We start from the raw sequence: 22254 nt of genomic DNA, 5'->3' as shown, positions 1-22254 counted from the left end.
TTCTGAAACTGAGTGGGATCTTGATGCTTAGAGCTCCCACATTTCTTTGTATTGGATGAACAGTGTGAGCAACATCCAGTAATCAAAGTGAAAACAGCTCCAATCACATCACTGTTCCACAGGAGCTCCTGAAGATGCCTGGAAGAATTTGCTGCATTTCTGGCCCCAGAGGCTGTTATGGAGAACACCACTTGGTAATCACAGTTTGTTTTTCTTTCTTTCTTTCTTTCTTTCTTTCTTTCTTTCTTTCTTTCTTTCTTTCTTTCTTTCTTTCTTTCTTTCTTTCTTTCTTTCTTTCTTTCTTTCTTTCTTTCTTTCTTTCTTTCTTTCTTTCTTTCTTTCTAATTTTTTTTTCTCTAAACCTATGGAAATTACTGAAGGAAAATCTTTCCCCTATCCTTACTAGAGTTGGATCAAAACAGAAGGACCCATTTCAGCACTAACCACATCTAAATTACTTAATTTCTTGGCTGGATGGCAGAGAAATATCTTTACAGAACTGGTAAATGACCATGACTACCTCTCAAAAAAATTATCTCCTAAGAATAATTCAGATGCTGTAAGAGAAATGTACTCTCACAAAAAGCAGCTTTTCCAAACCTCTGTAGTCTCCCTGCACAATATTCTCTCTAGCTACACACCTCTCTTCCTTTAGTAAATGTGTTATAACCCTTTCAGTCTGTTCTGCTTTACGTACTCAACACCATGAATCTATAACAAGGTTATGGGTGAGTAACAGTTTAAATTACTTTCAAATACAGCTGAAAAGCCTATTATAGATGCAACCTTGAACTTTAATTGTATAAAGGCAGCTACTTCCTTAGCATTCACACTAGTGATAAGAGTTCCTTGCTTGTAAGCCTGCCGGGACTTTCTGGCTGTGTTGGCAGCTATTTATTCTGCCTCTAGACTTTGAGAAAAGAAATGCATATGTTTAAACACTGTAACATCCCAATATCTATTGAAATTTGTAATGATGAAGGTTGTAACATATTTGAGTCGGAGCCTCAGTCTCGTTGATTATATGTTATTCTTCCTGCTATTTTCCTAGGCTACACAAGAGGTTGCTGAAATCCAGCATTTGTTTTCAGATATACATTCATGCTTTTTAAGGAAATTATTGTAAGGAGCTGGAGAACCTTTGAAATGATGTTGCTCAAAGATTTCCCAGCATTGGCACAAACTAAGCAAATAAGGGTAAGCTCAAAGAATCCATTAAAGGTAAACAAAGAATCTCCTTAAGGCTGGCTTATAGTTGGTAATGCAAAAATCTGGGAGTGCTTTTGTGGTCTCATAAGTGCTTCTGTGGTCTCATGGTTTCAAAGCTTTTTGGTACATCTGATTGAAAAAATCACTACCAAAACAAAACAAGCAAGACCCAAACAAACCCCACCCAATTCCCCAGATCAGTGTGTTGGACTGGAACACCCATGGGCTGGAAGCTCTCTTCACAGCAATGGCCATGGGCGTGGACTTGATGGAGGGATTATTTCCAGAGCTGAAATTTTGTATTTCATACCCAAGACTGAGTTCCATGGGTATGGAACTTCAATGGGAAGTTCCATTGAACTTTACAATGAGGGTAGCTGCAGCTAACATATCGATGAGGGTGGAAGTGAGGTTGCTGCTCATGCAGTGCAAACAGCTTACAAACACATCTCAGACACTGGTATCCACCCAGGATCTGCTCAGTCCTGGAGCAGCTGAGTAAAACACCAAGTGAAGCTTTATTTGTTTTGTTTTTACCAACAATGAGCCATGCTATCTCATGTTTGTTAAGCAGAGGAATAAAAATTTTGCCTTGAATATATTTGATCAAATAATTAATGTCTTCTTTAGATTAAAATACACTTATCAAACTAATTAACTTTGATTAAATCAAGGATAATGGGGTATGAGTGTAGCTCCCCGAGAGGTAAAGATGGAGAGCTCTGTAATCCTTCCACTGCCTGCAGTATTCCTTGAGCCTCCAAGACACAAAGCAATGCTCTGAGCCACTGGTCCCTCTGTGGGAGCACATTTGCTCTCCCTTAGTTGAAACTTTTAAAGGCATTTTTAGGCTTTAGAGTTTGATAGTTACTATCCATTTTAGCTAAAATATTCTAATTCAGAGTATTAGAACACAAAGAGTAACACTTGGAAAAAGAAAATTGGATTCAGAGTTGTACTGAACTTTTGTGATCCCTAGGCAGAAATTTGAGATCTCTGTATTTCCTCTTCATTCAGAAAATGAGATGCGAATTTTAAAAATGAGACACATTTTGGAAGATTATTTTCTAATTTTATAATTCAGCTAATGAAATGCAGCTAAGTGAATACAGCACATGTTATTAATTAACAGGAAGATGCATGTCCTCTTTAGGATACTTATCAGCAGCATTGGTGCAGAGGTGTCAGCAGGAGCACTGTGGTGACAGCATTGGGGTAGTATGTAATGTTGCATGGACCAATCCTGAGTAATATTGCCTGATGCCAACTCCTACATCAGCTCAGCCCCTTCCTCTTACCCAAAGCCTTCCCATCTGAAAAACAGATTAATTTCTAGGAAGAATGTAATGAGACAGTCCTCATGGTGTGGGCTTTTGACTGATTAAACAGTCAGATGTCAAGTCCCTTTATGGTGCCACAGAAGAAAGAAAAACTAGTGAAAAAAAGAGAATTGATATACTACATTGAATAATAAACAGTGTAATTTTCCTGCTATATTGTAAGCTGGTAGAAATGTCTAAAAATGCAAAGAAACATTTTACTTCCTTAAATGTTTTTTTCTTTTGAATAATGAACAATTATGCATCTTAGAGGGGGTTAATTTTGTGAGCAGAATATTAATAATTTATGAATGTGTTAAAGGTATTGATCATACAAGAGTAGAAGCATTATGCTTGAGCTCCTTCTGTAATCCATTAAAAAGGAAGTAAATTGCTTCAGTTTCATACTAAAATACGAGGCTAGCAGACTGTAGTTTAAAACATCTGTAAAGTTGTTTTCCTGTTTAAACTGCAGTCATCCATCGTTGGTGTGGTGGTAGCACACAGGGATTTGCTGGGACTCAGCCCCAGACAATCAGCCCAGAGGCTCTTTCTCCTTCCCCCAGGGCCCTGCCCATGCCCACTCCTTGCTCTGGGCACCTTCAGGGGCTGATCTGCAGCCACAGCAGCAGGGCTCCATTTCACCTGCGGGTGGCCTGTTTCTGGGCTTGGGACGCAACCCTTGGGGTCAGCAGAAGTTATGTGAATTCTCCTGAAGAAATGGTGGGGAGATATCAACTGTGGAACCAGATCTATAGCTTGTCTGTTTTGGTTTTTACCAGCCCTGACCATTTTTTCGTGGTTGAACACAAATACCATAAATATTGTATTTATGCAAGGTGAGTACTTACAGCAAAATCCATAAGGCTTCTATGGATCCAGGAATCTTCCCTGAATTTAACTGCATCAGAGACTTAGGTGGCTTTGAATTGTTACCCCATTTTATCATGGTTGCATGAATAAAGCTTTAATCCTCAGGCTCAGGATTGTAGGGTGTTTCTGCCAGGAAGGAACATGGGCATGGAAACCAATGAGCGCAATCCCTCTCCTTCTATTCCTGTTCTAAGGTAGAAGAAAGAATGATATAAACCAGAGGAAATAAATAATTGGTGAATAATTTTATTAATCAAATTCCTTCTAGACCACCAATCTCATTATTTGTTTATCAGCCAGGCTTCTACTAAATCTATTCACAATTTAAAAAAAAATTACCAAGTGAACAGTATTGACCCAATCCTTAATTAGGGCAGCTTAGATGTCTTGTATAATTAACTGGACTTTGTTCATAATTATTTCCTGATAGTTGGAATTGTTTTCCACAAGTAACAGAGCAATAGTAATAGTAACACCAAGAAATCTTTGATTTTTCAGAGTAGAATAATGACTTGGCTTATTGTGCTTAAGTTGCATAAGACTTTTTTGTTCCCACTGATAGCTAAAAGTAATCACATCAATTTGTCTGGGCCACACAGGGAGGTTTTGCAAAATCAGTTCTTTCAATGTAGAAATAAGTATGCATCCAAATATTTGAAATGTGTCTTTTCTAATGTATGTTTTGTGATGGCCAGCCTGAGGTGACTCCTCAGACACATGTGAATCTTGGTCTTAAAAAAAGAGAGACACAGATTAAAGCTGGTGCCCACTATGACCATGCTGGGTCCTGCTCAGTTGAAATTAATGAAATTAATAACTGAAATCAGCTATCACTGATACTACAGAGATTAAAAAGCTGCAACTCAATGAAGGTCTTCCTGGGCCTCCTGACCAGCAGGGCCCCGGAGTGCCTCTGTGTCTGGGTGCAGGGATGAGGCTGTCCAGGAGCTGTGCCCACCCTGGTGCCACACGCTGCCACCAGCACCGTGCACCCAGCCACTGGCACGGTGCCCTGCGTGCAGGGACCGCACAGAGCACCTGTGGGCTGGTGCCTCTAGAATTCAACAACACCTCACCAGTGGAAGGGATTCTTTGTGGAAACAAGGTAAACAGATTTTATTCACAGTTTGTCACTACTCCTTTAGCGCTGCCTTTTGAAGCTGGCTTGGGGCACAGTGTCAGGAAGCTGGAGGAATGCTGCAGGAGTGCCAAACATAGTCACTCTCAGGTGGGAATACACACTGAGGGGAAGCTTCAGCAGGCTCCAATCTATGGGCCTCTTGGAAAGAGGTGTTTGCTAGACCACTGCCTCTGATTTCAAGAGAATGAGTATCTGCTCTAATATGAGAAAATAGTAGTCATGTTACAACTCGGGGTTGTTTGGAATTCATTATGAAGCTGCGTGAAAGAGCATGAGGGTCAAAGAGGTTCACTGCTAATTAATACCTTTACTCCTAACAAAGTAGCTCCTTGCTCCTGGGGTTAGGCAGAGTGTGAGAAGAAAAAGAAGCAGGCAGTTGTCTGCAGGCTCTTTCAGGCCTGAAACAGCAGATGAGTACATGTAAAGTTTAGGGAGACAAGCACTAGCACAAGGTGTAACTCATTGCCACCAGACTTGCAACAGCCCTAAGGCAGCAGGGCTGAATGTGTATGATCAGAATAAGACTTCTTTTCTAAAACTCCAAACTTCAGAAGACCAACAAGGGTTTTCTTTGTATAATTTTCTGTGAGATTTGCTTAACCTGAGTAGTCTTCCCGCAAGAGGTCTTGGATGGTGCTATGTTGTGTTCATGCTAGAAAACACAGAATGAGTTATGACAATTATTCATCTGCCTCTGTCATCTCTTCCTGGCAAAGATGCCTCTGATCTGCTCATCTATAAAGAGCCAGGTGAATTTGGGTCATTGCTTGCAGATCACCCTCTTGCCACCAGTGTAGCCAAAGTCCATAAGCAGTTGGACACTTTCAGGATGTTGGAAGGATGTGAGCAGTGTGACTCCTGGAGCGTGGAAAGCATGGTGTGCTGTGTTGCTCTGACAGCCATTCCTGTTTGCATCCTGCTTATGAATCCACTGACCCATTGCCTATGCATTTTATGTTACTAACTAATGTCTAATTATTTTTTTCACTGTTGAATTCCTTGCAGCTCTCTTTAAAGTTTAGTAGGTAAGAAGATTAAAACATAAATGCCATTAAATATGCTTTAAATATCAGACCTATTGAAATACTTCCAGGTTCTGTATCCTCTTAAAAAATAATCCCTATTCAAAACAGAGGAAATGTCATTTGCATTAGTGTCTTCTGAGTTTAAGATTGGATTATACGGGGAATTATGTAAAATAGCTTTGGAAATCTGATAATTAAAAAAAACTTTGGACTATGTTATTTATGACATTTTAAACCTCTGTAACATTTGGGGATGTTTTCTGTGCTGTACATGTACTGTTAACTTCACATGTAAGAATTTCTTGCACAACTTCGTGTCAATTAATGGTCATAGAGTCTGAATTCAGATTCAGTCAAGCTGGATGTGCTGGGATTTGGAGTCAATTACTGGATCTACATGAAGTTAAAGCTGGGGTTTGGGCAGATCAGGATGTTGTTCTCAGACCACTTTGTGGGTTGTCCTCTGTCTCCATAGGGAAGTCAGGAAGAAAAGAACCAGAGGCTAATGTTAGCTGAATTACTTAAGAATGTCCTCCCATATCATCCTGTATTGGAGCCCCACAACATCCCCAAAAGTCCTCAAAATTTCAGTGCCCATTTATTAATGAGCACAGTTACTCCAGTGAGTCCCTCTGAAAAGGGCAAATGAAGTCCCATTACAGCCATTCCAGTTTGCACATTTAAGTGTTGTAGTACAAAAGGCAAATGGTCAGGACAGGGCTGCTTGGCTGCTCCAAGCCCTGCAGGTTGTGTCCAACACAGAATGCCAGAGCATCTGTAGGATGTTTCCATGGGTCTGCTACCAGAGCTGGGAGAGGGAGGGGTCCTTTCATCAGTGTGAAGTGCCAGGGAACAAAGCTCATTTCTGGGAAGGGCAGACAGGATTTCTCTCCAAGGCTGGTAGATTCTCTGCTTTGTGGAGCAGAAAGAAAAACCCTTACACCAACTTGGTTTCTTGCATCAATGAATACAGAGCACAGGCTTTGGCAAAACGTCACAAGATCTGGAGGAGAGTACTGAGATGTGCCCTGGAGCCTGGGTGTGGCCTTGCCATCTCTCTCTTCCCAGGATACACCCATCCAGGGCCACACAAACCGTGATGGCTCTCTCTGTCTCTGTGGTCACCTCCCCAGGTGCTGGCTGTGGCTCCCTGTGCCTTGCCCCTCACAGCAGCTGAGCTGGGAGACATGTCCACTTATGCAGAAGTGCTCCTGATAAATATTGACCAGAAAACTTAGCATAAATATGCAATGAATTTATGAGCCAGTGGGAAATGTTAAACCAAACATATTTAGGACAGAGGCTTTCAAAACAGGCCAGGAAAATTCTTTTTCCAGCAAGAGGTGATATGAGCCTATTCTTTCTTCAGCTGGCTAAGCAACAGCGGGAGTGTTTCCTACTAAACAGCCTCATTAGCATAAGAATAACTACAGGGTAAATTTTCAAGCTCATTCCAAGTGAATTCAAAGGGAGGGGGGGAAATATTCTTTTAATATGCACAACTCATGCAAACAATGATATGAAACTAATTCATTTCATCATATTATCACCATATCATATTAACTTAAAAGAAATAATAATGCAACATGGAAATGTTTGCATATTAGAGAGAACTCTCATTGTACCCTATTAGCACCATATCGTATTAGTATTAGTATTGCATTAGGCTATTATGCTACAGTGCTAAAATGATGAAATCCCACTGTGAAAACTGATATTGAATTCTTGTAATGTTTCGGAACCATTTTTAGCACTGAATATAAATAATTCATGGGAGCATATCTAATGAATTGATGAAAACCCCCCATCCCTTGACATTGTGAGAGTATTTATGAATGTAAAGTCATGAACAGGATTTTTTTTTTAATGGAGATGCGCTGGGACTGAAATATCTGGCTTATCACTTGACCCAGTGTGCTTATGTCACACAGAGCGTTGGGTTGAGTTGCCACATTTCTCAGGTAACACGGCAAAGGTGGCATCTAAGAAGTGGCCTGTTCCAGGATCAGGGGTGCACAGCTCACCTTTCCAGATGGGCTGCCTCCAGGACATGCTGAGACCCGCGAGCAGCCAGACCCTGTCCAGCACAGGGTCACTGCACTAATACCACTCTGGTCCATCTGCATTGACTTCTTGAGTTGTTAAGATCTGAGACTAATGGCTAAATGCTAATGAGAAAATATGTATTTGCCTCACAGGCTTTTATGGAATTATCCTTTCACTTACCCAGCATTTGGTGCTGTTGTGTGATTGCAAGGGTAATTATTACCACAAGCAGTGCTGAACTTTGTTTTATGCAGACATATTGCTGGCAGACTGGTTCCCATGACTCTTTAGGAAGGTAGAGGGCTGTATGATGAACTAGTGAGCATTAACTCAGCCTTTAAGAGCCCCACGAGGAACAGCTGAAGCAGACAGCAGTGTCTGTCCCTGTTCCTGGGAGGAAAGAGCGGCTGTGCTGGCACAGGAAGCAGGTGAACTGTGTTCTGGGTTAGTCACTGATTTATGATCTAAATTACCATCACCTTGTTCCTTTCGCGCTGCTCTCCAGCATCTCTTGGCCTATGCAGCAGATCTCTCCTCTCTCTCCTCTGGCTCCTGCATTTGTGTCTGATTCCATGCAGCACTGATGACCCTCAATCTAAACCATGGTGCTGCATGACCTGTAGGAGAAATGGTAACAGGGGACCCCTTCACAAATCCTTCAGTTTCTTTCTCACTGAGGTGTAAATTCAGAGCAGGAGATGCAGAGAAAACAAAGCTGGGTTACTGTTTCCACTGCTTTCCAAAAGTACATGAGGACACTGGCATGCTGTGTACCCTGCCTGCCAGGCTCAGAGAGAAGAGCCCATGTGTGCCATGTCATGAAAGTTTATTGTGCTCTTCAGGCTTGTCCTTTCTTCAGCAGTCTGGGATGCATCTGCGGTGCTTGCAGTGGGAAACATCAATCAGGTGGGAGGAATGACTCTGGTTTCAGTGCATGAGGCAGCAACGTGGGGGAAGTTTCTCTAAAGGTCATCAGGAGTCACACACTCTCAATACTTTCACCTAGTCTGGAGGTTTCAAGGAAAAATTACAGCAGCAAGCTGGGGGATGTTTTTGGTTTTGCAGGATACAAGGTCAGAGCATTGTGACCTTGTTCAGAGCAGAGAAGGAGCTGATGGGAGTGAGATCCCAGGAACAGCATTATGCAGAGTAAGAGCAGGTGAAGAAATATGAACTGTATCCTGTAACCCTTGACAGATGTGTTATGCACATGGTGTTTGCTTCTCAACTGGCTTGAGCAATGAATCCATTCAAGAGAAGTTTGATGGTAGGGTAGTGGGGGAGTGTTTATTTTCTCTCTGTTCATTTTTTCCTCACACACAGGTTTGGTTTTCTGTTCTTTCCTCTAGAAAATACTGCTATAATCACTGCAGAGATGGAGAGTCCTGCTTAGCTCCCATTTTTGTATTCAAAACTGGAAAAATTACAAGTGCTTGAAGTTTATCCTGGCCGGTAAGCTCCTAGTTTTCACTGGTGATATTAAATTACACATATGTTGCTAGTGAAAATAATTTCAGTTCTTCCTGTAGTCAGTATATAAAGTGTATAAATAACATGTTTGAGAGCTGCTTTTTTTCTTTTTCTGTGCTGTGTTTTTCTGCTAAGTTGAATACCAGACCTAACATTTATTTATAAGGTAGCTAGAAGAGAATTTTCCTCTGAGAGTAGCAGAGACACTTCAGTATTCACCTAATTCATACTAAAAGCAATGGATTTTTTTGTGGATGAACCACAGTAGCAACACATCTCATCTCTATATCAGCAAATAAAAACATGCACTTATTTCACCAGGATAGATAGATAGATAGATAGATAGATAGATAGATAGATAGATAGATAGATAGATAGATAGGAAATTGACCCTAAGGTAACTAAACAGTCAGTAATTTTTTGCTGTGCTTCCAAAGCAGTATTTTAAATAGATTCCAGCAGCTTGTTGTGGCTTACTGAATTTGTTTGTACGAGTCAGTATGGCCTAATTTTTCATGAAGAAGCTCTTCTCCAGTTATACCTGTGGATAATTTAAGGTGAATGTGACAATTCATGATTTTTTCCATAACTATAAATATCGGGCATTTACAAACTGCACCTTAACCTACAAACGTTTACTCCTACAATTATCATTGAATGTTGTGGTTAGCTGGAAACAACTGTTGCTAGTGAAGATCACCATATTTTGTTGGAAAAGTGAGTGAGATTGTGGCTGAGATGCTCCCTGTGCCCAGGAAGGAAAACTCTGTGCTCCTGCAGACACAGGAGGTGGGTCCTGGTCTTGGGGCACAAGCAATCCCCAGGGATGGAGCCCACGGGGGTTTGCAGTCATTGCCTGCACCGGGGCTTGCTCTGAGTGCTATGGAGGGAACATCCCTGGCTGATTCCCCACCGGTCCTTGCTGCTGGCACCTGCCAGGCTGCAGAAGGGGGAGCTCCCACTCTGGGGAGATGCAATTTCCTCTGCCCATGAAGTAAACTGCATCCTGTGAGCTGTTTGCCAGGCAACAGGTATGGCGTGTCCCACCTTTAGGAAATGCCTTTTCCATTGTTAACTAAAAATTGCCATGTGCTTCATTAAAATTCTGGCTGTTGCAGTGAAATATCTAATAGAAAATATTATTGCAGATTGGACTGTTTCAGTGCTGGCATTATTTTTGACTTTCATGAACAGTTCTTTCTGCAGCATATTGGATCTCCCACAGAGATGGGTATTCAAACTGTTTGAAGCCTACTGTTTTCTGGGCACAAGTGTTCAGGTCTACTTGCCACTCTAGAACCCTGTTTTAATCATGAGTTTGAAGCTTAGATTTTGTTTCTGCTGCCTGTGAATGAATAAGATTGGTGAGATTCTGCTTTTGCACTTGCTTCCATTTGGCTGCTGTGGGGATAGGAATGGTTGCTGTATAAGTTAGCAGCTTCCAAATGCATTTTGCTATTTCAGTATTCCACAGCTCTGGAATAGCTTCCTATCATCCCCCATAACTGAGGACTGCAAGCTTCTCCTTTGCTGCTGCAAGCTTTGGTCCCACTGCAGGCGAGGGAGACACATCTGCATGGCACATTGCAGTAAGGCATCAGGAATAAGCCAGTGGGGCTGTGAAAGAGCCATCAGATACACAGACTTCCCTTCCTTTTGGGTAGCCTGAATCTCTGTACATTTCCTTGGGATGCAGACACACTCCAGTGATAACTGAGTTGTATTGCTCTAGGAAAAACTCTTCTTGTGTGTGCTGTACTCCTTCATCTTGCCAGGGGTCGCTGAGAGGCCAGGGCAAGGGCCAATGTCCCAGACTGTTCCCCTGAATATCTGTCCAACCTTTTTTCTTCTGTGCCTCTGATACATCTCCACCATGCATCTCCTATAGTCTTTGTTTCCCTGTTCATTCATGCTTCTGATGCCAAAAATCTAAAACCAGACCCCCAGTAGTATTGACCTCCTTGTGCCTGTGTCTGTTTCTAAATAGCAGGGGGGAGAATTTCTATCAGAATCAGAAAGTACATGGGTTGAAGATGTCCGTAGCTGTGTGTGAGCTGGATTGAAAACAGCTCAGCTCCTTAAAAACTCTGTTGGGTTTATCATGGTGAATACAGCAAACTTGTTTTGTTTTCCAGAGCATCTCTCAAATAAGTGTGTGCTCAGCCACCAAGGCAGGCCTCAACCTGAGCTTTTAGGCTGGGACTGTGAGCTGAGGTCCCCAGGAGCTGGAGAAGCCTGGATCCAGTGTGATATTAGTGTCTCTGTGCAAGGTGCAGCAGGAGGGAGGTGGTGTTGTGGTGAGGTGGGAGACAGCCTCTCTTCCCAGCACCTGGCAGGATGGTGAGAGTGAGCCCTGCCACCCCAGGCAGCCAAATGTGACAGTACTGTCACTGCTCCAAGAGGTCTGCAGAAGCTGCCTTTGGTCTTTGGAAAACAAATGCCACAATCTTAGGAGGCTTCAGGAATCTGAGCAGTTCTTCAGAGTATTTGGTTTAGGTAAGTAGAAGTCATCGGCATAATCTGTTTTTTGTGGTAACTATTATGAGTTCTCATCTGATGAAATGCCAAATGAGCTATGCCATGTCACTGCTGCAAAGATTTCTTTACATGAAGGAAGTTCTGGGTGCTCATTTATTGCACACAAAAATTTCTCAGATCAGTGACTCTCTCCAGCAGCTCTGTTATTTGAAAGGAGCACTGAGATTGATGCAGTGATAGAGAGAACCATAAACTTGTGAACATTCATGGATGTGACAGTGAGGGGACAAAATCATGGATATGAAATGGATCTTAGGCAGATGCTGAGCTGGTTCTGAAAACAGTCAATGAGCTGGAAGGTTAGACTCATAGGGGGATGGGAAGATTGTGCTGGTGCCCAGTTCAGGAAGGGATTAAAGCCAGCAGGGAGCTGCATGCACAGATCTGTGTGTAGGTGGAATTGGTGATACTGCTGGGCCCACATTCAGTCATGCCTGGACAGAATTTCTTGGCTCTATGGAAGGGCACCCATACATGTAAAGAAAGCAATGGCTTGGGAAAGCAGACCCAAAATTGTTCACTGGAAGCTAAGCCTGAGTCATGGCCTGGCCCTGCTTTAGATGAACTCCTGCACTGACCTGGGATCGGGTCTAACCCCAGCTCCCGAGGCAGGATTCCCCTGCCAGTGCAGGGGGACAGCCCATCATGCCCTGGCAGGATCCTGGCAGGCAGAAGATGCTCTACACCTTCTGCAGCACAAGGCTCTGCCAAGTACAGCAAAGGCAGTGGGAGCATGCCTGTGGATTTCATGTGGATTCCATGCCACTTTAACAGGCTTCTGCACAGAGAAAACACCTTGCACTTGGCAAAATAATAGCTGTATTGCTCAAAGTCCAATTACAATCAAATCTTGCTAATTTGTGCCCATAATTGGAGATTCAGTGAAAATAACAAAACTTTTGCAAGTTATGGAGTAAGTGGTACACACATTTAAGAAGTGTGGCTAATGCATTACGAAATTCATTATCACCTTACAAACTTCTTCACACTCTGGAAAAGCATGAATGCTCTTAATTCATTTATTTTGACAAGGTTTGTTTCTTAAACATCTTTTGTTATAGCTGACAAGTTTGTACTGTTAAAAAAAGAAGCAATGAATCATAATTAAGGAGACATTATATAGCCCCTTCTTAGCAAGCCTGTGCCATTTTTTTGGCTACAGCTTGTGGCAGGCGTGGATAGAAGTGATTGTGTGGCACTGCACTCTGCCCACAAAAGCTGCTGATGCAGCCAGTGCCTGGGAAGTCCTTTCTGCAAAACAACAATTGCAGTGACTCCATTTATCCTTCTGTTGAGGAACTGCTGCTTTTTACAAAATTGATAACATAAACAAACAAAATAGTTCTCATTTGGCATAATATCTTAGGGAAAAAAAAATTATAAAGGAATCTTTTCTGTCATGAGGAGGGTATCTCTGCCACTCTGACAATGTGCCCAAGGAAAGAGTTTGACTGAATGTTTGTTGCTATTAAAATCTTATTGTTTTGTTCACTGCTAACATAGTATCTCATTGAATAAAAAATACAGTTTGGAGGAGAACATATCAGATTTGCAGGTCAGAGGCTCTGCAAAAATGGGATTTGAACCTAAGCAAAGCAACCTTGAGGCAAGGCTGCCCTTCGTTGAATGCCAGATGTGCAGTGAGGGTAATTACCATGGCCCACGCCAGCGCAGGGTTGGGATGGGAGCCAGGCAAAGGTCAGCTCCTGGCAGGAATCTCCCTTGCATTCCTGGGCTGCGCCAGGCTGCAGGATGCTGTTTGTCTTTCTAACCAGCAGCACAGTGGGCACAGGTACCTGTGTCTGCCTGTAAATCCATAACCAGCTACCACAGGTTAAACAGACCGAGGGAATAACTGCAGTCTTCCTGAGGAAACGTGATTGTCAATATAGCAAGACCCCTGAATTATGAATTCAGCAATGATTGCTATTACAGAAATGGCGTTAAATGAGTATCATTTTGTCAATTAACCTTTTACAATTCATAGTTTATTATAGCCTAGAACAATCTACTTTTAAATACCTTTTTTTTAACACGACTCTTGCTGCTTTAAACACTTACTACCTGCTCTTTAGCCTTTGAACATAGACTGTTCTACTTGCTTAGCATAATGTATAACCCTAGGTCACAAAGCTAAAGAAAACCTGTTTAATTTATGGAGGATTTCATTGTAGCTGAATATTTTGAAAAATTTCCGAACTTTCTGATGGCATCCAGGCTGACCAAGGATACAAATGTATCTGTGTTCCTAGGTCCAACCACTTTACCCTACTATAAGTTAAGCTCTTAATTTCACAACCTACAGTGCCCTGGCTACTTAGCAAAAGATAAAAGCATTCTTTGTGAAGACTCTGTAATAGAGAATTTTTCTGCTGCAGCAGATAAAATGACAATGACCAAGTAATTATCATAAAAATTATTATTTTCTAAAAATACTCTACTTTAAAAATAAAATCTCTATTATAGGAAAGGGAACAGACAGTAGTTTTGATGAAAAACACTTGAAAAATGGTGATACGGTTTCTTTGCTATATAAATACAATTATTTTTTTTCTAGAAATACTGTTGCTGTAGCTGTAAAAGGATAGGAGAGAGGAAAGGTTTGCAGAGAGAAGTAGTATTTTTTATTAGAACAGTTGATATAGATGAGAAAATAGAAATGCTTTCAGAGGGCTTGTGTGACTGAGAGCTTTTCCTTTTTTTCCCTCCAACTATATCAGCTGGTCCAATAAAATGTACTCTCTCTGCCTGTAAACCTTACTATATTTGTATATAGCTGTTTCTGTGCATGTGATTTGTCCACTAAGAGGACAAATATTTCTACAATTCTTGAAACTGGTATAGTCAGTAAAAGTTGATTATCAAACACTAAAAAAATTAAAATGCTTCCTTAAAAATGCTGAGAACTTGGGATTGGCTTTGTCTGTGAAAGAGAATAATTGCAACCGATGAAGGAACTGCATACAAATAATAAAATGTGGTCAACTCTTCCTTTCAGCAGCTTTGAAGCAGCAGTAATCTAACAAAGCACCTTGCTCTTGCTGTGCTGACAATGACTCCAGTGTACAAAAAAAGAAATTAAACAAAAAAAGACATTTTAATTTCAAGGTTCACTGGAAAAAAACATGAAAAAAAAATCAATGTTTGCCAAAGAGAAAGACAAACTCTGAAGGGAAATGAAAAAATGTATTTACAAGATTCAAAGAGAACTCTATAAATAATGGGACAATAAAAAAAGGAAATAAAATATTTGTCCCTCTTAACTCTAAATATGCAGGTAATATTCCCAATAAATCTTGTACATGAAATGGCCTTAAGGACTCATCCAATTATATTGTTATCAAGAAATTATTAGGAAAAGCAAAATAACCCTCAAATCAAAGGAATGTTTGGAGCAGTTACATCTCCAGTGCATGGCTGCATCACCCCAGGGCTCGAAGGAGGCTGTGACAGCCCTGAGGGCTGCCCTTGGCACAGGCAGGGCTCCTGAGCAGCTCCATGCCCTGGGAGGGGTGGCCCAGGGCTCGTGGGGCAGCTCTGGATGTGGTGGTCGTGCTTGGGACGTCGAGACAGGATCGAGCCCTTCTGCCTGGAGCTCCCAGTGCTTGGGCTGTGCCCTTGGCCGGGCTCCCTGGAGCCTCGTGCCCAGGCACAGGGGCTGCAGCCACCCTGGCCACAGCAAGGACAGGGCAGCACAGTCTGTGTTCACCCAGGCCTGGCGTGGCCATGTGCCCTGGGCATGGTGTCCATGAACACCCAGCCCTGGTGCTGTGCCCACCCAGCCCTGGTGCCCTGGCACACCCAGCCCTGGTGCCCCTGCACACCCAGCCCTGGTGCTGTGCCCACCCAGCCCTGGTGCCCTGGCACACCCAGCCCTGGTGCTGTGCCCACCCAGCCCTGGTGCCCTGGCACACCCAGCCCTGGTGCCCCTGCACACCCAGCCCTGGTGCCCCTGCACACCCAGCCCTGGTGCTGTGCACACCCAGCCCTGGTGCCCCTGCACACCCAGCCCTGGTGCCCTGGCACACCCAGCCCTGGTGCCCCTGCACACCCAGCCCTGGTGCCCTGGCACACCCAGCCCTGGTGCCCCTGCACACCCAGCCCTGGTGCCCTTGCACACCCAGCCCTGGTGCTGTGCACACCAGCCCTGGTGCTGTGCCCACCCAGCCCTGGTGCCCCTGCACACCCAGCCCTGGTGCCCTGGCACACCCAGCCCTGGTGCCCCTGCACACCCAGCCCTGGTGCTGTGCACACCCAGCCCTGGTGCCCTTGCACACCCAGCCCTGGTGCTGTGCACACCCAGCCCTGGTGCCCCTGCACACCCAGCCCTGGTGCTGTGCACACCCAGCCCTGGTGCCCTGGCACACCCAGCCCTGGTGCCCCTGCACACCCAGCCCTGGTGTCCTGGCACACCCAGCCCTGGTGCCCCTGCACACCCAGCCCTGGTGCCCTTGCACACCCAGCCCTGGTGCTGTGCACACCAGCCCTGGTGCTGTGCCCACCCAGCCCTGGTGCCCCTGCACACCCAGCCCTGGTGCCCTGGCACACCCAGCCCTGGTGCCCCTGCACACCCAGCCCTGGTGCTGTGCACACCCAGCCCTGGTGCCCTTGCACACCCAGCCCTGGTGCCTGTGCACACCCAGCCCTGGTGCCCTTGCACACCCAGCCCTGGTGCTGTGCCCACTCAGCCCTGGTGCCCCTGCACACCCAGCCCTGGTGCCCTTGCACACCCAGCCCTGGTGCTGTGCACACCAGCCCTGGTGCTGTGCCCACCCAGCCCTGGTGCCCCTGCACACCCAGCCCTGGTGCTGTGCACACCCAGCCCTGGTGCCCCTGCACACCCAGCCCTGGTGCTGTGCACACCCAGCCCTGGTGCCCCTGCACACCCAGCCCTGGTGCTGTGCCCACCCAGCCCTGGTGCCCCTGCACACCCAGCCCTGGTGCTGTGCACACCCAGCCCTGGTGCCCCTGCACACCCAGCCCTGGTGCCCCTGCACACCCAGCCCTGGTGCTGTGCCCACCCAGCCCTGGTGCTGTGCACACCCAGCCCTGGTGCCCTGGTGCCCAAGGCTGCTTTCCTCTGAGATTGAATTGATTTTCCATGAGCACTAGTGCCAAAGATCAGGCCTAGTCTCTCTGCCAGCTCTCTAATGCCTTTCTCCCTATTAGTTTTCTGATATTCAGCTATTGGAGCTTTCAGTAAGAATGTTCAGGTCTTATATATACTTTGTCTGATACATAAAACCTTTTATAAACTTTATCCATTTAATTCTCCTACAGTGTGCAGTATGCTGAAGTGACATTATCTTCACTGATAAGAAGATTTACATCCACACAAAGCCAGACTGGAAGGTCTGGGGTAAGGGCTGGGTCCAGAGCTGCAGATGTGGTGATTACCAGCTGCCTGCTTATGGTGGTAGCCTGAGTGGATCTGTCTTACCCCAGAGTGACCCTGAAGGTCGGGCACCTTTAAAGGCACCTTTTTGTTTCAGCTTTGGCTAAACCTCACTGAATGTGGGGGGTTGTATTGGCCCTAGCTAGAGGCTACCCTTCACTTTAGATAACAGAGCAGATAACGTTCCTTAGGAAACCAGAGGGGGTCCAAACTGAAAAGGGGGCATGGATCACCAGATGCAACATCTGCATGTGTAAAAGTATTCAAAAATTATCTTCTAAGTACAGCTGCACAGTGATGCTTCTGTCTGTAAAAGACAAAAGGAAGCAGCACAGCAGCTCTGGGAGGGAACAGTGCAAGTGTTGGCCACTAAATATTCCCATGACTATGGCCTAGAGGGAAGTGACAGGGATAGGATTTATTGGCTAACTCCTGACTTGTATTAAAGAACTGTAAGACCTCATCTCTGGTATTTAAGTGTGTAAAAGGGAATTCATCCTGAACCCAAAACCCAAACCACTTCATTTGATGTTCCGAACTCAAAAAAGGCAACTTGGTTTGGCTTTCCTTTCTTTTTGTTTGTTTGTTTTGGGGTTTTTTGTTTCCTGGTTAATTGCATGTGCCAGAAGGGATCATGGTACTTAATTTATAGCCACTGTATTGGACTGCCTGATCAGCATCAAAGCCATTTACAAAGTGTAGGTTCACCTAAGCATATCAGCTATGCTGTGCTGTCCTCAGCCCTCCAGAGCATGCACTGATGCTCTTGGATTTGGAAATGGTGTCGGTGCTGCTTGGCTGGTTTGCATCTTACTCCAAGAAGCCTTTAAAGAACTCAGCTCTTGAGATAGACAGAAATTTAATGATTTAAGTGAAGCAATGTCATGTCAGTTGAAGGGTTGGTTCAGGGTCTGTAAATATGATCAAATGTACTGAACACTGTTCAGCTTGGATTCACAACTCTGGGAGGAGGAATCAGCTCTTACTGGACAAGGGGATTTTATACCCAATAATTAGGCTTAATGAAGCTGTTGCACAGAATGGTGGCAAAGAGCCTCATTTTGTTGGCATGCTATAACATCACATAATACATGAATGTGTTGCAGTAGGTGCTGCTTTCTCCTTCCAAATTTTTTATTACAGCCCTAACCATTGACACTTCATTCCCTGCCAATTCCTCTGCTCCCTTCTCTCATGCTGGCAAAAATATAGCAGGAGACCTAAAGCTGTAGGCCTTGGCAGGATCATGTGAATCTGCTGAACACATACATGCTGATTAATTCATTGCCTTAGCAACTGGAAAGTTTCAGAATATTCTTCCTTGTTTATTGGCCCTTTCAGAGTTAATGTGAGCACTAATGATCATACATGGGCAAAATACAGCAACCATTAACTGACTGCACCTGCAAGGGCCAAAAAACTCCTTTAATCCCAAAAGGTTACCTGTTTCACAAAGTCAGATAGGCATCCTTTGGAGCACCAGCCCAGCTGCCATACTACATACACTGTACATGTCACCCAGCTAAATTTTACATGGTGGCACCAGTGTCCATGTACAGCAGTTTGCTTTGTGGGCACACACGTGACTGCTCCATGTGCAAGGGGGAGGGAATCTGGCTTTTGGAAAGCAGTGTGCAGATGGAACCCTTGATTGTGCAATTCACCTTTGTTTCATCTCAGAAGACTGTGGGTCTGCAGAGGAAGAGATGTCCAGGGTGTTACTGTAGGCAGGGCTCGTGAGTGCCTGTCTGGGTGTGCTGGCCCTTGGCAGCAGCCTCACAGTCCCACTGGAGCTGGTGGCAGCTGGAGCTGGTGGCACAGCCTGTGCAGCGTGGGGCCGTGGTGCTGTGCTGCCAGGGGAGCTGTGCCGACAGCTCCCTGCTCCCCTGGGAGAGCCTGGGGAGGGAAGGGCAGATGGGCTCCCTGGGTGTTGAGTAAACACTGCAAAGGAGCTGGTTCAGTAGATGGGCATGTCTCTGTTCAAGAGCAAACATTATGTTCCTGTTTCATTCTTTTGATTTAGCTTTAACAGTGCTTATTAAAACAACATCCTTGGCTGAACCCTTGCTGCCTGATGAGTGTGTTCCTTGACTCAAAGTCCAAGAATGAAAATCTCTCCAGCTCTGCTGTGATGGATTATGGCAGCTCTAGACTATTTTTCATAGTCTTTTAGAACTTCTGCATGGTTTTCACTCAAGAGTGATGCTCTGTCCCTCATTCGGGTCATTTTGTTACTGGGGCCATCTAAGAGAAGTATTTGGATTGCCTGATTCTCCAAGTTGTCTTTCATCTAGATCCAAAGGCTGTCACACAGGCATCTACACATACATCAGTCCTAAGAGAAGCCCTGTTTCTTCAGGAAGACTTTCCAGAAAGTCTCCTTTTCTCTGACCATCTATAGTTGTGGGCTCCCTTTTCAGCTGTCCTCACACATTCTATAGTGCTTTAAGACCCTGAAAATACACAGGAAAAAAGCACTCCCCCCTTTTCTCTAGCAACTTTCAAAACCTGCCAGCCCTGTGGCAGATTCTCCTGCCTGTTTTGGGGAGCCCACACCAGCAAAAGGTCCTGTAATTTCTGTTATTCCCAGGAAGTACAGGAAGGTTCCAGAGCTCATGCTGCTTTCTCTATGAGACCTACAACATTTTCACCACCTCTAAAGTAGCTGCTTCTCTCTTTTTCTATTTTTGTGTAAACACAAGCTGCCCATTGGTAAACTCTGAGCTTAAAAATCCAAGTGCTGTCAGGAGGAATCTACATTTGCTTCAAGGCAATTAGGTGACTCATGGCTGTATCCTTTCTTCAGCTGCATGGAGAGAAGTCAAATCTCCCACGGCTGGATGAAGCCAACTCCCAGCCATCCCTCTATGAATAAGCCCAACACAAATGCCTACGAACATTTCCCAGGCTGAGCTCAGAAATGTGCTCCCCGACACAGAGCCACCAAATTAAAGGTGTTGAAGTGCAAGCTGTGTAAGCCTGAGGAAATGTGCAGAGCTAATGAAAGGAATGCTGCATACTCCAGACTTTTTAGAGTACAACGTGAAATAGCATCTGGATTTCTTCACAGACTTTTTTTTTCATGTCTGTGAAAACTCTGATTCCATATTTACTAATAAATAACTAACTAACAGCCTCTTACTCTGGTGAGACAGTTCCATACTGGGAGATTTACTTTAAAATTGCAACTGCTGGCTATCAGATATGATTTGAGAGTATTGATTTTGGAGGCAGGTATTTTTCCCTATGTACTCTTTCCATTGCCCTTCTTGAAAGATGCACCATTTCTTGTGAGTTTTTTGGGGGGAAAAATAGAGTTTCAGGCTACAGTTTTTATGAAAAGAATGCAATGCATCCTGGAGCTCAGAGACTACTGTGCTTGTATTAATTGATGTCCAGAGATGAGGAAGTCTTCTATTTTAAATCAGTCCTCCCCCTGCAAGAAGCATGGAATAATAAGAGGGACTGTCAGCAGAGTACCAGGTAAATGTTGCCATGGGCCAAAGGACTCTCCCTTTCCCTAGAGCTCCTCTTGGAAACAAGCAGCTATCAAATCAAAACATATTTACTTGATGCGACCAGTAGTGAAAAGACTGATGTTTGCAAATGCCACAGTACAAACAACAAATTTTGCCTCTAATAGACTGGTTTCCACCAATGTATTTTAATGGCTTTTTAATGGTTAGAATATGGGCAGGGAGAAAAGCCAATGTTTTAGAACCTCAGCCAGATAGAGGTGAGGAATTAATGCTATTTCAAGTCAATCCTCTTCCAAAAGCACTCTGATAACAGTAGTTAGTTAATCTTTTTGTTTCTGCCTGTTTGTGGGTGATCACATTGGGTTTGTCTTCAGCCTGGTTTGCTTAAACAGCACAGAAAGCCCAGCTTAAATACTTATTTTGGTCAAGTAGCACTTCAGAAAATTACTGATGCTGCCTTTGAAAGCTCTGCCTATTTTACAAAGGGGGAGAGGGAGAGATTATTTAAAAGTCAATGATATGAAACTAACTAGATATATTTGAAATATTGATTACATATATCTTCTGAAATAGGGTAATGGGATATTCCTAGATGCTGTATGCATGTTTATACATCTCTGAAATGTTTGATTAATGTGCACCTAATCTTTCTTTCTGTTAATAGACCATCATATTTCTTACTAAGAAATGAATTATTCGACCACTGGTACAAGTGGCTGAGAGAAGACCATTTATAATGCTGCATCTTCAGCTAGTGTTTCTTCAGCAAGTAATCTTTGACCTGGAAAACTGTTTCACTGAAAATGACTAATTTTGCCAATTTTATTTTTTGCTTTGAATATGTTTTTCTGGTGGCAGTTTAATCTATCCTAAAAGACTTATTTTATACTTTACAATATTGGTAAAACATAAATAGAAAATAGACAAAGGAAAACCTTCATGAAGTAAAACTTCAATTCCATTTATGGAGATGCTATCCCAGAACTCTGAATTTGGAAGTGCAAAGTAATGTATTGGTATGCAGAAAGTTTAAAAAACCCAAACAAACAAACAAAACAAAAAAAATAAAAGAAAAAGACAATCCAGAATTGACTCATACTTTTCTTTGTTCATAAAATATATTGTCATTCTACACTAGTTTGAATTTGCTTTCCATTTTTATTCTAAGATTATCTCACATTTGAGTATTTTCATAATTTTCTATACCACTTGTTTCAAGCAATACCACTTTTCACATCTCTCAAAATTGCTTAGTTAGGAGATTCAACAAATCACAGGTACTGATAACAATAGTTGCTCTCTGCCAGCCTTGTCTGTATCAGCCCCAATCTTGCCATTAAGACTCTATAAGCAGCACTTCTGTATGCAGTGATTTTCAAAATTACAGTGCTAAACTTCGAGAAACAGGGATGTTCATCACTTTTGCACATTTGGTCATAGGCTCAGCTGGAAACACTGAGCATTATGCAGGCAAACAAACCATGACAAGCTACAGTTGTGGGACTGGGTGAATTTTGTGGAAAGGCTGCTGAGGGTTAGTTTGCTCCTTGGCAACTTCTATAAGATAAATTGAGCATTTGCACTTGTGGTTTTGAGAGCTCAGTAAAGATCAATAGGTAATTAATACAAAAGTCCAAGCTCTCTGAGTTTGGGTCATAGCCCTGAAGACAAGTCCTAGTGTCCACATTCTCCTTTGAACCCACAATTAAAAGTAGTAGTTTGGAATTTCCATCCACTTTAATGAATTTCAGATTTCAGC

The 22254-nt window shown here is 43.6% G+C and overlaps 1 protein-coding gene across 1 annotated transcript in view; it reads left to right on the top strand.

The window, feature by feature from the left end:
• PTBP2 (polypyrimidine tract binding protein 2) overlaps positions 1-22254 on the top strand; it is a 154420-nt gene that overhangs the window by 33788 nt on the left and 98378 nt on the right. Inside the window, exon 2 of the mRNA XM_058808433.1 lies at positions 8963-9065. The gene's annotated coding sequence lies outside the window, so the exon portion shown is untranslated. The remainder of the gene's footprint in view (positions 1-8962; positions 9066-22254) is intronic.

This window comes from Ammospiza caudacuta, chromosome 7 (assembly GCF_027887145.1).
Source record: "Ammospiza caudacuta isolate bAmmCau1 chromosome 7, bAmmCau1.pri, whole genome shotgun sequence".
NCBI classification, from domain to species: domain Eukaryota; kingdom Metazoa; phylum Chordata; class Aves; order Passeriformes; family Passerellidae; genus Ammospiza; species Ammospiza caudacuta.
Note: the sequence above shows the minus strand (reverse complement) of the source record. Positions and strands in the feature narration are given on the sequence as shown.